Genomic DNA, 13968 nt, shown 5'->3' with positions numbered 1-13968 from the left:
GGGGTGTTGGATATATGTGCTACCTGTAAAATGGTAGGTTAGACATTCTCTAAACTCCTTTAGTATTTTGACATTTTGAGAATCCTTACCATATCCATAATCTTTAGATTTTGGCAAGTGTCAGCATAGATGATTGCTATTTACAATGGTTTAGGCTGAAGCTGCTGCTTTTATCTGAACCAGAGAGAAAGCCAGGAATGAGAATCTTCACAGAATATCATGTCCTCTAGAAACCACATCACGCAGCCTCCTATAGGTTGTGAAGTAGCCCACTCCAACTGGCATCCAGAGGTAAAATTCGCTTTTACCCGGGAGTTGCTTACTTCCACAATAGAGAATAAACTACCTCTGGACCTGTCAACTGGCCCTACAAGTAGATGTACAGTTCTGAGGACTGACCCTTCAGAAGTGACTACCCCTTCTTGCTTCAAAATCCAAAGTGGAACAATGTTCAGAACTTTGGCTGCCATTCAAGCTCAGCAAGTATTCAAGCAGTGGACTGGATGCTGGTGAGTTCTCCAGAGGCTTCAAACCTAAGGGTCTTGAAAACTCTTGACAGCCAGCAGCTGGAAGCCACTTTGTCCTACAACTAAGTGCCACAAGCCCACAGGACCCTAACAGGAGGAAACTCCACCCAGCAAGTGTTGTTGAATTTGTCCACAAAATATAAATTTTTTCTACTTCTTTGCGTCTACACCGTCATCACTGTCATCTCACTATACCTTTGAAACACCCTCCATTCTCCATCAATAGCTGCAGAAACCACTCGACTTCATATCGGATCTTATCATTTCCTGCTTGAAATGACCAAGTGCCTACATATTTGTTTTAATGATAAGTCCAAACTTGAATGTGGCATAACGCCTGCAGCTGACACGGGCCCTGAGTATCTCCTCAGTAATCTTAATTCCACCAGCTCCCCCCTCAACCATTCTCTAGCCTTCTTGGCCTTCTTTATATTCCTGGAACAAGCCAAGTGTGTTCCTCCCTCTAGGTCTTTCAGGACCCAGCTTAAAAGTCACCTCCTCAGTGACACCTACTTGTCTACCCTCACTGAATAGTGATGCCCACAGGTCCACCAAGTACTAACACTGTACCCTAATTGTGTTCTTCATATCATTCGTCACTTCTCAAAACTATTTTGTTTCTTTACTTGCTTTTATCTCTCTCCCTACCAGAATATAAGCTCCAAGAGAGCAGTGATTGTTTTTGCTTTATTTGCTCACTATTGAGTCCCTAGAAAGTGGCACATAATAGATCCTCAATTAATATTTCTTAAATAAATTATGTTTCAGTGGTTTTCAAAACACCGTCTGAGAACAACGATACACAGGATTTTTACTATACCTAGTGTGTACCAAATATTCTAAGTCCAAAATGTAGCTTTCACTGTCATTAAATTATAATAAATTCATACTTCCCTTGCTACAGAGAAAAGCCACACAATGTCCAGTCTGATGGATTTTCTCTTAATCCTACTATAGAACTTTATTTTAAATGACAGAGTTGCCAGTCTGAATCAAATCCTAACTAGCTATTTACCCATGGTTTTCTAAGCAAATATCAATAGTTAAGACTAAAGCAAGGAATCAAGTGAGATTTTACATGTTAAATGTCTTCCTCTGCAAATCAAGCTGTCAAGTGATATAATGTACCTTATAACTACCATGTAGAATAAATGTCAGATTTTAAATTATGATAATCATTTTATAAACCAATATAAAAGGATTAATTTGAAAATATTAGCTTTAGCTTAATTCATAAAGGCATTTATGAATATGAGATAATGAAATATATGCCCCCAAATCTGTTATACTCAGGAGTCTTGAAAGGGTTTATTACAGTAAGAAGAGTTAAGCAATCACTTTCTCTCAGCCTATTATGGATTAAAATTTATTACATTTCCTAAAATATAACAAATTGAGTGAATGCCACAAAGCACATTCTGAACAAGGCAGGCTTAAAATAATGTTTATATATGGAAAACCCAATTTATGGTCAACAAAACTCAGCTCTAGGAAAATTCATATAATTTTCCAACATGAGACATAGCATACAATGGAAATGTTAATAAAACCTGTGTTAAAGAAACTATGAGAAGAGACAACAGTGAAGAATATAAGGAGAAACTGTGGTAAGATGGAGGAAGCCTCTCCTTGCAAGTTCAAGTCCCGCATTCTGGTCCTGTCTGTAATAAATGCACAGACCATCGGATGTCTATGTGTCTCACTTTCCCCATCTGTAATTTAACTACATATTGAACACTTGCTGGCTGCCTCCTTGTTATCCATCTCCCTCTTTTTTTCATTGAGAAAACACCTAACCCTATTCTCTTCCCTGAAATCTCGCTGTGACAGACACCGCCTGAACTTTAGGGGTGAGTCCATGATGACTGAGCCCAATCAGCCCTTCCATTGTCTAGTCACAGCTATTGCTCTAAGAATGGGTATAATCACTAATTAAAGCTGTGAGCCATATATAATGAGACATTTGCTAGAATTTCTGGGATCTAAACTTCTCTCTCTTCCACAATGAAAGCCCTCTCTTCCTCTAGGTGGCATGATATAAGAATATAAAATTGAAACTTCAGCAGTCAATATTGCAACCAAAAAGCCAGCTGGAAGACAAAGATGACGTTGACCTACAGAACAGAACAGAGCCCAGAAGGTTTTGGAAATGAGGCTGAAGCCACAACGACATCCTGAGCCTGCTGTATAACTATGCCTGCTACCAGTAGGAATCTAGACTTTTCAGGTATTGAGCCATTGATTAAGCCAATTTAGGTTAGGTTTTGGTTTCCTTTAAATGTAAAGTGTCCTAAGATACACAGAACTTATCTGAGGACATTTTCAGCGGCAACTATTTGTTGGTTGCTACACAAGCGTCAGCACCCACCTTCTTCCTTGCCTCAACCTGAGTCTCAGCACTGCTATGCGTGGTCACATGACTCAGAAATGGCTGACCCCCATCTTCAACTAGAGGGAAAAGGGGGGACCAGTTAGTCTAAATCAACTGCTTCAATGTTTCTTGGCAACAGTTGGTTTAAGGAAGGAAACACACAAAGAGAATTTTGTTAGGGATGAGATTAAATTTCAGGAAATGGCTTCATAGATCTTAAAAAGAGACCCAAGGACACTACTAAATAAGGCATGTGCTATGGACCGAGCATCCCCACCCCACTACCACCACCATACACACACATTCATATGTTGAATCCCGACACCCAATGTGAGGGTGCTTCAAAGGGGAGCCTCTGGGGAGTGATCAGTTCATGAATGTGAAGCCCTCATGAGTAAGATTCGTGTCTTTGTGAAACAAGCCTGACAGTAATCCCTTGCCCCTCCCACCATGTGAGGATACACTAACACAAATTTAGCAGCTTGCAACCCAGAAGAGGGCCCTCAGCAGACATCCAATCTGCTAACACCTTATGCTTGAACTTCCCAGCTTTCAGAACCATGAGAAATAAATTACTCTTGTTAATAAGCCACCCAGTTCATGATATTTTTTAATAGCAGCTGGACCAGACTAAGATAGCTGGCTAGATGCAGCCATATGTGACCCTGAGGTAAGCTAGCTGGTAAGCTAAAGGTAGGAAGATCTATTGAAGGAAAATACCAAGATCCATGACCATGCCATTGAACTGCTGAGTTAGCTAATCCTGTAGCTACCCTACTTCTGGACCTGTTAGTTAAATTGATCAAATCCCCTTATCTTTAATCCAGTTGGAATTGGAGCTTCTATTACTTGAAGCTGCAAAGTATCCAAATTGATATATCACACAAGTCCTCAAGTATTTCAATTAATAAAACCTCACAAAAGTATGACACATTGGATTTTTTAAAATTGCTTTCAAAACCATTCCCTCATTACTTTTAAACTGGTTCTATCAGGATAGGGACCTTTAATCCTTTTCTATAGATAACAAAAACATAGATTTGACAGTTTTCTTGATGTTCCAATGATTTATGAACCTTAAATTTGTGTTGTTTCCACCTCAAATAATGAAATTACAAGCACATATTACCATAAGATTTAACATTTAAATGTACTTATTTCTCACCAATAACAAACAAATGGGATAGATGGGATAGATGTCACAGCTTTTTGTAGATCTGTAATAAATACCAAATAAAACTTTAGTTGAGTAACTCCAAGAAGCCCTAAGTATTGAGCTGGCCAAAGGGTTCATTTGTTTTTTCCGGTAAGATGGCTCTGGTAGCGCTCAGCTGTTTCTGACTGCATCTGAAACAATTCTGTTAGCCTGTATTGTTGACAGGGCCCAACCAATGTATGTTAAAAATAAATCAAAATTGGTGAACTTTTGTGTAGCCATTTTAATATTGAAGATGGAAGAAAAAAAGCAACTTTTTTGCATTTTATGCTCTATTACTTCAAGAAAGGTAAAAATGCGGCTGAAACACAAAGAAGGATTTGTGTAGTGTAAAAGAAGGTGACTGATCGAACATGTCAAAAGTGGTTTGCCCAGTTTCATGCTGGAGATTTCTTACTGGATGATGCTCCCCAGTCTGGTAGATTAGTTGAAGTTGACAGAGATCAAATCAAGACATTAATTGAGAAAAATTACTAATCAATGTTACACCACACCGGTGATACTTGACATATTCAAAATATCCAAAATCAATAAAGTTATTGGTGAAAATGAAAAAGGTATCTTTTATTTTATGGAAAAAAAATGTGGATTTTTTGGCCAACCCAGTACTTCTAATCATGACTGGAGGTAAATGTTCATACTGGGCTTGCTAAGAAATTAAAATTTACAGTTGCATAGAGGAACTTTAGTTTAATACAGCTACTTTAGAAGAAAGCAAGATGGCCATGCTTATCATTAATTTTATGGAATGCAAACTTATAGCAATTGTTTAACTTTCTTCTGTAACATTAAACTGGACTTCCTTTCATACTTAAAATAACTAGTAATCTGATAAAATAACAGTTTCCCAGAGAATGACAACAATAATCTGAACTCTTCCATGAGTAAGTGATTAGTCCTCTCCTTCAGTTACATTTTCATGTAATTGTCTGCCTTACAGGCAAATGCTACTTCAAATTTTGGTTCTGCCACCCACTCATGTGCATGCAGAAATGAAAAAATAGTACATTGGACACTACAGGGTGGAGTGAGGAACCTGACAAAATTATTTAAGTCTCTGTGCTTTCTATATAAAAGAATAAAAAAAATCATTCCCTACAGTTCATTGGTTGTCATAAAAATCAAAATGCATCCCATGTCTTGGTAGCATGTCCACCTCTGCTGTATGCTTTGCTACATCATCCTCATGCACCTTGCGGCAAACTCATGTGCTTTGTGGGTGTTATGCTCTACTCTTCTGTATAGCTCTTCATTCAGGACTTTCTAAGGGTCTTACTCCAGGGTCTTACTTTCTACAATCTCCAAGGTTGAACATGAATCTGCCTTAGTATAGCCATTATCAAACATCGGAACTCCCAGACTTGGGGCATCAGGAGCTCCATCAACATTACATTTCTGTCAAATATTGACGACCTTTTTGGCCTGAGTAGTTAGTTCATAGCCTTTTGATTTAGTTTAAAATACAAAATCTTCTCTTCAGATTTAGTTTAAAATAAAAAATCAGCCACACACACACACACAAGGTATATTGTTTTTCATTTACAAAACCTGGGCGCTGAATTATCAAAGAAGATCTTCTGAATAAATTTACATGAAATCACTGTCTCAAACGCCATGGGAAAACTGAAAGTCTTTTTTGTTTTCCTCCTTAGAAATCTTCTGCTCCTCTTTTGGATGCTCCTTTGGGATGATCAGGAAGTGTTGTTCAGGGGAAGGTGGGACAGCCGGGGCAAACTCATGAGAGCACATAATGCAGACAAGGAGATGGGAGCCCAGGAAAAATCACTAAAAACTTCACTGACTAGTGAACATGTTGTATTTCTTCTCTTTTATTTTTGGTCTGTGTCTTCTACTTGCATATCACCAAAGAATCTCAAAATTTATAATTTTTACTCTGTCTCTTTGAACCCAGATTGTTGCCTTCTGAAAACCAATCAAATTGTCAGGATTCCTGATTGAGATTCTCTATTTCAGAATGCCTTATTAGTATCAGAATGGAGTGGGTGTTTTATAGGAAAAACAATGAAAATATAGTTTCAATATTCTAAAAAACTAAAAATATAAAATATTGGTTAATAACATGCTTTACATATGCAGAAATGAATGTATAAGCATAATTAACTGTCATATTTATAGTGGTAAGTATATAAACTACATATGCATATTTCTACATGATATACACATTTATACATAAATATCTGTATATGTAGGGGGATCCCCCCAAAACTGGAATTTATTTATAAGAAATTATGTATTTATGCAACTACAGTCACCTTCAAGGTCTCTCCGTTTGATACAATACACCTATCAAGACTTTTTTCCCACTGCTCAAAACAGTTTTTTAACTCGTTGATTTTGGTGCCTTTAAAGTCTTCTGCTGTTTTTTGTTTTACCCTTTGAGGTTTTTTTTTTCATCAGGGAAACAAACAAACAAAAAAGTTGCTTGGGGTGAGATCCGGTGAATAGGGAAGGTGGGGCTAGGGGTCATAACATTTTTTTGGTCAAAAACTGCTGACTCAGCTGGTGTGGGCGGATGCGAAGTAAATCGCCCATCATGAAATGGGCAAACATGTTGAAAGAGTCTTCAAAAAAAATGCACTGAAGCTGAATGCAGCCTCTCACAACAATGCCAGGTGGTACACTGATACAGATGGGTTCCTAGAACACTCACCTACAGGGGGAAGCCTGTATTAAAAGGGGCCCACCCTCCAGAAGATAATTCTGTTTTTGGGTCCCCCCTCATATGTATATATAGTATATAAAGGCATACATATATGCTTTAAGATAAATTCTAAAGCTCAGCTAGTGGTATGACAGCCCCGACTGTGATAACTCAGTCACTCCATGGTGTCATAAAAAGCCCGGGTTGCCTTCTTCTCTCTGATCTGCCTTTAATATCATTATCCAGGTCCATTTCTGAATGGGGGACAAAGACTGGCAGTAACCATAGCAGCATCCGGTAGGAAAGGAGAGACTTCCACAATTTTGCAATTAAAGTGCTTCCCTTCAAACTGACTGGGCCAATCTATACCAGCATCTATGCCTGAACTAAGAATAGTTCTGATTTGCTGATTAGCTTATGACAGGGTCCCTGAATCAATCGTTGGTAGTAGAAAGGGGGATTACTATGGTTAAACCAGTCAGAAACCATGCCTAGAATCAAATTTGGATTTAACATCCCTCCAGTCAAATAGTTTGAATGGAAAGGATTGATTAAATAAATTACAGTTTTATGAAGGGAAAAAGTATTGGAATGCATATTGAGTAGGGAACAAAGAGGGATCTCTTTAATCCCATCAATAAAAAGATAAGACATTTAAAATGTCATCTGTTAGAGTATCATAATAAGTAGTCACAGTGACTAACCTGTTCATAATCAGTGTTTAAACCATACTTTTCTGAACCATGACCTAAGAACGAAAAGAGCCTTAGTTCCTCTCCCCATTGCTAGATGTACAAACCTGCTCTGACCGAGTGCAACGGAACTCAGTTCTCTGAGTTACCAAGATGAAAACCCCACCATAACACCGAGTGAATTGCCTTTGGAGACACATCGAGCTGAGTTTAAATCATAGACCTCAGGATCTTTGTCCAATGCCTATGAGATTCCAGTACTGCCTTGCAGGCTGGAGCCAACAAAATCCACCTTGTTCCCAACACACAGACACACACACACACACACACACACACACCCATATCTAAGGCGGGTGGTAATGCTGTCCCAAGCAGAACTGCTGCTCTAGCAGTAAAATTGCTAGCACTTGGATGAAGCGAGAGAGGCGTCTCCAGTGCACAACTTAATGAGCCACTGTGCAACCATGAATGACAGTCGTCCTAGGCACTTTCTCGCTTCCCCTCCATCCTAGCCTGGCGCATGCATTTCCCCCAAATTCGCATTCAACCTCTTGTTCATTACTGAGTTCAATAAGGTTTCAGTCCTTTTGAGTCATCCTTGGTATATCCACCCCTTCCTTATCGAAGAATATTTTACTTTTGTAAATTTTAATTTCTTTTTCTGAACATCATTGCTATGCTTTACCCCACCCCCAACTCTATCCCCAGCAAGAAGGGGCTGGGTGATTATGTGAACGTGTGAGTTATTCTTTTTGAAGTGTTTTGTGCTTTGTGGATGAAAGGTGTTTCATGAGTTCAAAGCATTCCCATTATCATTTGTCCACCATTCAGGACAATCAGGGTAATTTGGCAACAGCTTTTCTCGTTTGGCAGAAGAAAAGGCTGATTGCAGGGGTGGCATGAGGGCAGTTACATTCAGTTTAGTGAGGGTAAGGTCACAGGCAATGCAAATAAAAAAGTTCTTTGTTTTATGAATAAATAAAAGATTTCTGATTTATCCCCCCATTTCAGAACACCGGCATATGCTCAATTTTTAAATGTTTGAAATACCTTCTTCCACGGCATTATAAGAAAACTTTCCGAGTTATAAATTTATTACCCAGTTTACATTTTGCAGTCATGAATCTTTACTGTCCGAGCACACTTTGATGCAGATATTGATATTCACCATAAATTATGTCATCCGTAGTGATTCATGGTAGTGAGATGTATTTTTTAGCATAATATGAGGGCTGATATCCATAAGTTAATGCAGGGACATAGGACATCACTAAAAAGAGAGTGATCAGAATCTCAGGACTATTGCTTCCAGGAGAAAATTAAGTAGAAATCAGTCATTGGGGGAATGTGATTCATTTTACTCACCTTCTAGAGGTACGTCCAGTAATTCTTCAGCTTGTTCTGATAACTGAGATTCTCTGCCACTGATAAAAATTAAGCTCTCGTTTCCCCCAGAAGAAGTTTTCAAGAAGATAAAATTTACTCTAGGAATTTATCATGCATGAAGAGCTTTTCTCATTGGTTATTTTAAGATATTTTAATATACATCTGTTCTAATTAATTTTAGTTCAGAAATCTTTCTCTTGAACAACCTTCTACTTTTTAGAAGATTAAGTCGTTTCTGTTAGAAATGGTGGCAACTTCACACTTAAAAAGATGCTTTGGTTTCACTCACGTCTAAACATGAGGAGTTGTGATACTAGATATTCACACACGAGCCCGCAGGTTGTCAGCGTGCTATCTACTGCCGTACGCACCAATGGTACAGTTAGAAGGCGAAGGGGTTTCTGACAAAGCTAAAACAAACTGGATTTCTATTCTCTCTAAAGGAAAGTCAGTAAGTTTTCAAACAAGATTACATGATTTTAAGTGCTATTCATGTATTTAAATGCACAGTGTTTTACCCTTACATAATTAAACCTTGAATAAAATATAACAATGTATTACTTTCATAACATTTCTGTAGAAAGTGATATATTAATAAATTGGCATAATTATAGAGAATGTTATTCTGTCACTCTACATTTCCCTTTGTCTGTCTGTCTCACTCACTCACACACTCTCAACTATACACTATACCCTGACTAGTCACATTGATTTCTCTCCCAAGTAGTGTAACACCTTGCTCTTAATATAACTTCAATCTACTTCATGTTTAAACATATGTTGTTTACAGTCTATCCTGGTCCCATGAGTAAATAAAAAGCATCCCCACATTCAGGAATTGATCTTCAGATCCTTTGCAAAGAGCAAACCGTACTTCATTTCAGTTAAAGTAGGGCTCCATGTCCAAATCTTTTTAATTCCAGCCCCTTGCATGCTAAAAGACTCAGTCTTCAGTGTCCTTCAGCAAGTCTCTTCTCTTCGATTCATTATCTCTTAGTGCAGAACACGGTCCTCAACTTCACAGGAAATTAGTGATGGCAATGTGATTTATAAGAGGTCTGGAGTTTCAAGATGAGGGTTAACTCTCTGCACTCACTGCACCGGATTCCCTCTAATGGCATCACAGAGATGAATTAAAGGCTCCAGGGCTGGAAAGGAGGTGTGTGCATAATAGAACGCACTGAATAAAGACTGCTCCCAAGTTCATTGTCATATAATTTCTTAATTCTTTAGTGAAAGACCTGAGAAAACACTACAACAAAACAATAGCTACCCCACGTTGCCCTCCATCTCAACAGCCCCCTAGTGGAGCTGGGCAAATTCCTGAGTTGAGACTGAAGAGGAACTCACCTGAACTCTAAATTCTGCAGTGCCCATTCCTTTAAACTTGTACCTTATTTGATACCAACTTTTGATGTAATCCTCCTTCTATAGAAAATATACACTTCTTTCTTTTTAAATTCACAAATGTTTGTTTCATGATTACGATCAAGAGCAGCCTTGCCTGACCACTGCTTCTGCCCTCCTGTCGCAGCCAGGAGGGAGACCCGGAGCAATGATTCTGCAAGCAGTGCCGCCAGTTTTGAACGTCACGGCACAACCTGTAACTGTAATGGCTAATAGTGCAACTTTAGAACTTACTATTCAGTCTAGTTAACTGAATATTAGACCTTTAGACTGGGCGTTATTAATAATTGATTTCATTTTCATTGTTTAAAAGGGGAGGTGCCTATTTTGTTACAGCTAACTTGACATTGTTTTCCCCAAACAAAAATAGCGGCACTCTTCCTTTGTGTCATGTAATCTGAGGGCATGGTTAGCATATGCCTTTGTATCACAGTAAACCCAACCTCTTTCAAGGAGGGCTTGACTCTGTCTGCTAGGATTGACTGTCTCACGTCTGAGTGGAAGTCCTGCGGCCTTCTATTTCAGTATGTACCCTCGTGAGAGTCCTAGTTTTCACAAACGGATGTCCACCTGCCCCAGATTTGATGCTAGTAAAGCCTATGATTCTGCATTTACCTGGCAAATTTAGGTATACTCTGGAGTTTTTAACTGACAAAAAATACTAATTGAAAGTTTAGTTTTGATTTTAATGATTATTGTTAAATTTATTAAAGTCAAAATTTTAAAACCCTCACTCTTCCTGAGGCTTCTGGATTTATGTTACCAACCAAACCACCTATTTACAATCTGGTAGATTTTAGCAATTATTTCAAAGGGGTCACTTAATATTTAGTGGAACAAAAAATTTAGCAAAACACCTTTAAAATGTTAAATAGCATCTATCAAGTTTGTGGCTTTTACTTCTTTCTTAGCATTCTTTTCTCTAACTTAATAAATACAAATCACCAATAAATACCTCATGAACACAGTTAAGTTTGTAAATATGATGAACTTAATATTATTAATATCTAAACACTCTATTGACTTGATAAAATTTCCTAAATTTTTAATACGAATCAATTACTCAGTTACAAATTTTTCATTAAAGTTGCAGGGGGCTGCCAAGCTTATCCTGTTACATATTTATAACTACTTAAAAGAACCAATATACAAACATTTTTTAACACAAAAAGGTCAATACTATGCTTTTAATTTCTTAAGCTTATAAGAGCATCTTTATTGTAATTTAAAATCTAATATTATGTCTCACCTGAAATAGATTTACCAAATATACTAGTTGTAAAGCAGAGTTATTAAAATAAATACCTTTCAAGTTGGGAGGGCAGAGGGGTGGATGCCTGCGCGCAGAGAGGGGGCGTTGCTGAGCTGGCTCCTCCCCTTCCTTGCATCCTCCTCCTCCTCCCACACCCAGGCACTCTTGGGCGCCCTCAGAGACGTTTAACAGCGCAGTGAGCCACCTGAGCTGGAAGCGAGGGCTGTCAGACACCCAAGACGGTAATGGGAGTTCCAGCGGCAGCCACCAGAACCCCAAGAGCACAGCCAAATGGGCGGCCTTCCCAGAGGATCTGCTCTAAGACCCAGAAGGCATTAAAAGATTTTGGGGATTTTTTTAAAAAAGAGTTCAGTGAAGAAAACGTTTTATTCTGGCTAGCATGTGAAGATTTTAAGAAAACGTAAAATGAGAAGCAGATGCAGGAAAAGGCAAAGGAGATCCACATGACCTTTCTGTCCAGCAAGACCCCATCACAGGTCAAAGTCAAGAGGCAGCCGCAGCTCAAAGAGAAGATCCTGGAAGAGCCACACCCTCCCCACCCATGTTCCAGAAACTCGGAACACCAAATCTTCCGCCTCATGAAGTATGACAGCTACAGCCGCTTCCTGAAGTCTGACTTGTTTTTAAAGCACAAGCGAACCGAGGAAGAGGAAGAAGATCCTCCCTATGCCCAAACTGCAGCTAAAAGAGCTTCTGGATTTTGTAACATATGAGCCCCCAAAGAGCTGTCAGGACTGGCAACTTTCAGATGCAAAGGAACTCGCTCTCAGGATCATGCAGGTTTTATAATTGCTTTGTTATCTGCAAGGACCAAAATATACAAAACCCATCAATGGACTATGGTTATTTTATTAATTGCTTGACCAGACCATTTTGCATGATCGCTTATCTTACAAAAAACCAAATAGCTTTGAAGTTTAAGTCCACCAAGGCAGCACACACACAACGCGGAACGAGCCCTTAAACGCTGGGCACGGAGCATTTTATAGCTTGATTAAACTTCATGTGTGGCCACCAGGTGAAACTTTGAAACTTACAGCCACCTCTTACCTTTTAAATCTGTGCTCTGCCTCTGTGGGAGGGTCCTGGGTATCTGCAGATTCATTTGGCAAATCAGGTCAAGGAAGAGTGGATCTCACAAACTCAGGCCACTTCTCCCAAGCAAGTTTAGTTCTGGGAAAAGAAAATTCGTCCCTGACAGCCTCTACAGCTTTGAGGAGCTGAATGTGAGCCTCATCAGAAGGTTCTTATTTCTTGTGCGTGGGTTTATTCTGGTTTTGCCCACAGTCTGTGACATTTCGTGCAACTGTATTTATTACAGATAAATAGTTCATTCTGACGGAAATACAACCTCAACCAGGAAGAAAGGAAGACAAATGGGCGGTTACTCAGGGTCCCCAGGGCAATGCAAGGGCATGTTGAATATGGTGGAGGCACACAGCCTGTGCCGATGACAAAACATGTGCACATTCCCTGTGTCCCACAGCCCACCTGGGGACATATCGTTATCCATTCCTCTCTGCCCCTGCCCTTTGCTGGACTCCGGGCTTGAGACTTCAACAAGGAGAAAGAAATTCTGTCTTTGAAAGTCTCTTCCTGGGTAGAAAGGCTGTGGGTGAAGTTCCACTTGGCCCAGACTGACCCAGCTGACTGAGTCACCTCATCCCCCTTCTTTGAACTAAGCCATCAGAGCCCAAGGTCAGGCACAGTTAGTTCCCTTCTATTAATTCTTCCTGCTGACTGCTTCGGCCAGACCTCTAGCATGTTTGTCAAACCTTAAACTCCTGTTTGTGAAAACTAAGCAAAAAATAAAAATAAACAAATAAATACCTTTAAACCTACCACCTGAATCAAAATAAAAAGTGAATTGGGGTGTCCAGCCTGCGACCTGCGGGCTGCATGCGGCTCAGGAGGGCTATGAATGTGGCCCAACACAAAATCGTAAATTTACTTAAAGCATCATGAGATTTTTTTGTGATTACGTGTCACAATGTGTTTCACATGTGGCCCAAGACAACTCTTCTTCTTCCAGTGTGGCCAGAGACACCAAAAGGTTGGACACCCCTGAGCCAAATCCACCTCTGAGTTCTACCTCTTTCCCATTGCCCTCCTTCAGCTCAGACACAACCACCATCAATATTCAAATATTTCTTACTTTGTCATCCCCTTGTCTATTTTTATGTGTATAATATTTTATCACATACATATATGCCCCTAAATAAGATACTGATGTTTCTCTTTTGGGGCTTTGTGAAATTTTTTTAATTATTTATATACAGTATAACCCTCAATCATCCCATAGTTATAAGACATATACTCATGAAAGCAGACCCCTGCAAACTATAACCACTCAATTCTTATTCTTCTCACATACAAAGAGATTCTCATTTCCATCAACTGCTACACTGAAATGCTTTTAGTATTCTCTGTATCC

At 39.2% G+C, this 13968-nt stretch overlaps 1 pseudogene; it reads left to right on the top strand.

The window, feature by feature from the left end:
* The first annotated feature begins 219 nt into the window (after nucleotides 1-219).
* Nucleotides 220-12247, top strand: LOC112314738 (regulator of G-protein signaling 10 pseudogene; annotated as a pseudogene).
* The last annotated feature ends 1721 nt before the right edge of the window (nucleotides 12248-13968 follow it).

The sequence above is a fragment of the Desmodus rotundus genome, chromosome 1 (assembly GCF_022682495.2).
Source record: "Desmodus rotundus isolate HL8 chromosome 1, HLdesRot8A.1, whole genome shotgun sequence".
NCBI lineage: Eukaryota > Metazoa > Chordata > Mammalia > Chiroptera > Phyllostomidae > Desmodus > Desmodus rotundus.
Note: the sequence above shows the minus strand (reverse complement) of the source record. Positions and strands in the feature narration are given on the sequence as shown.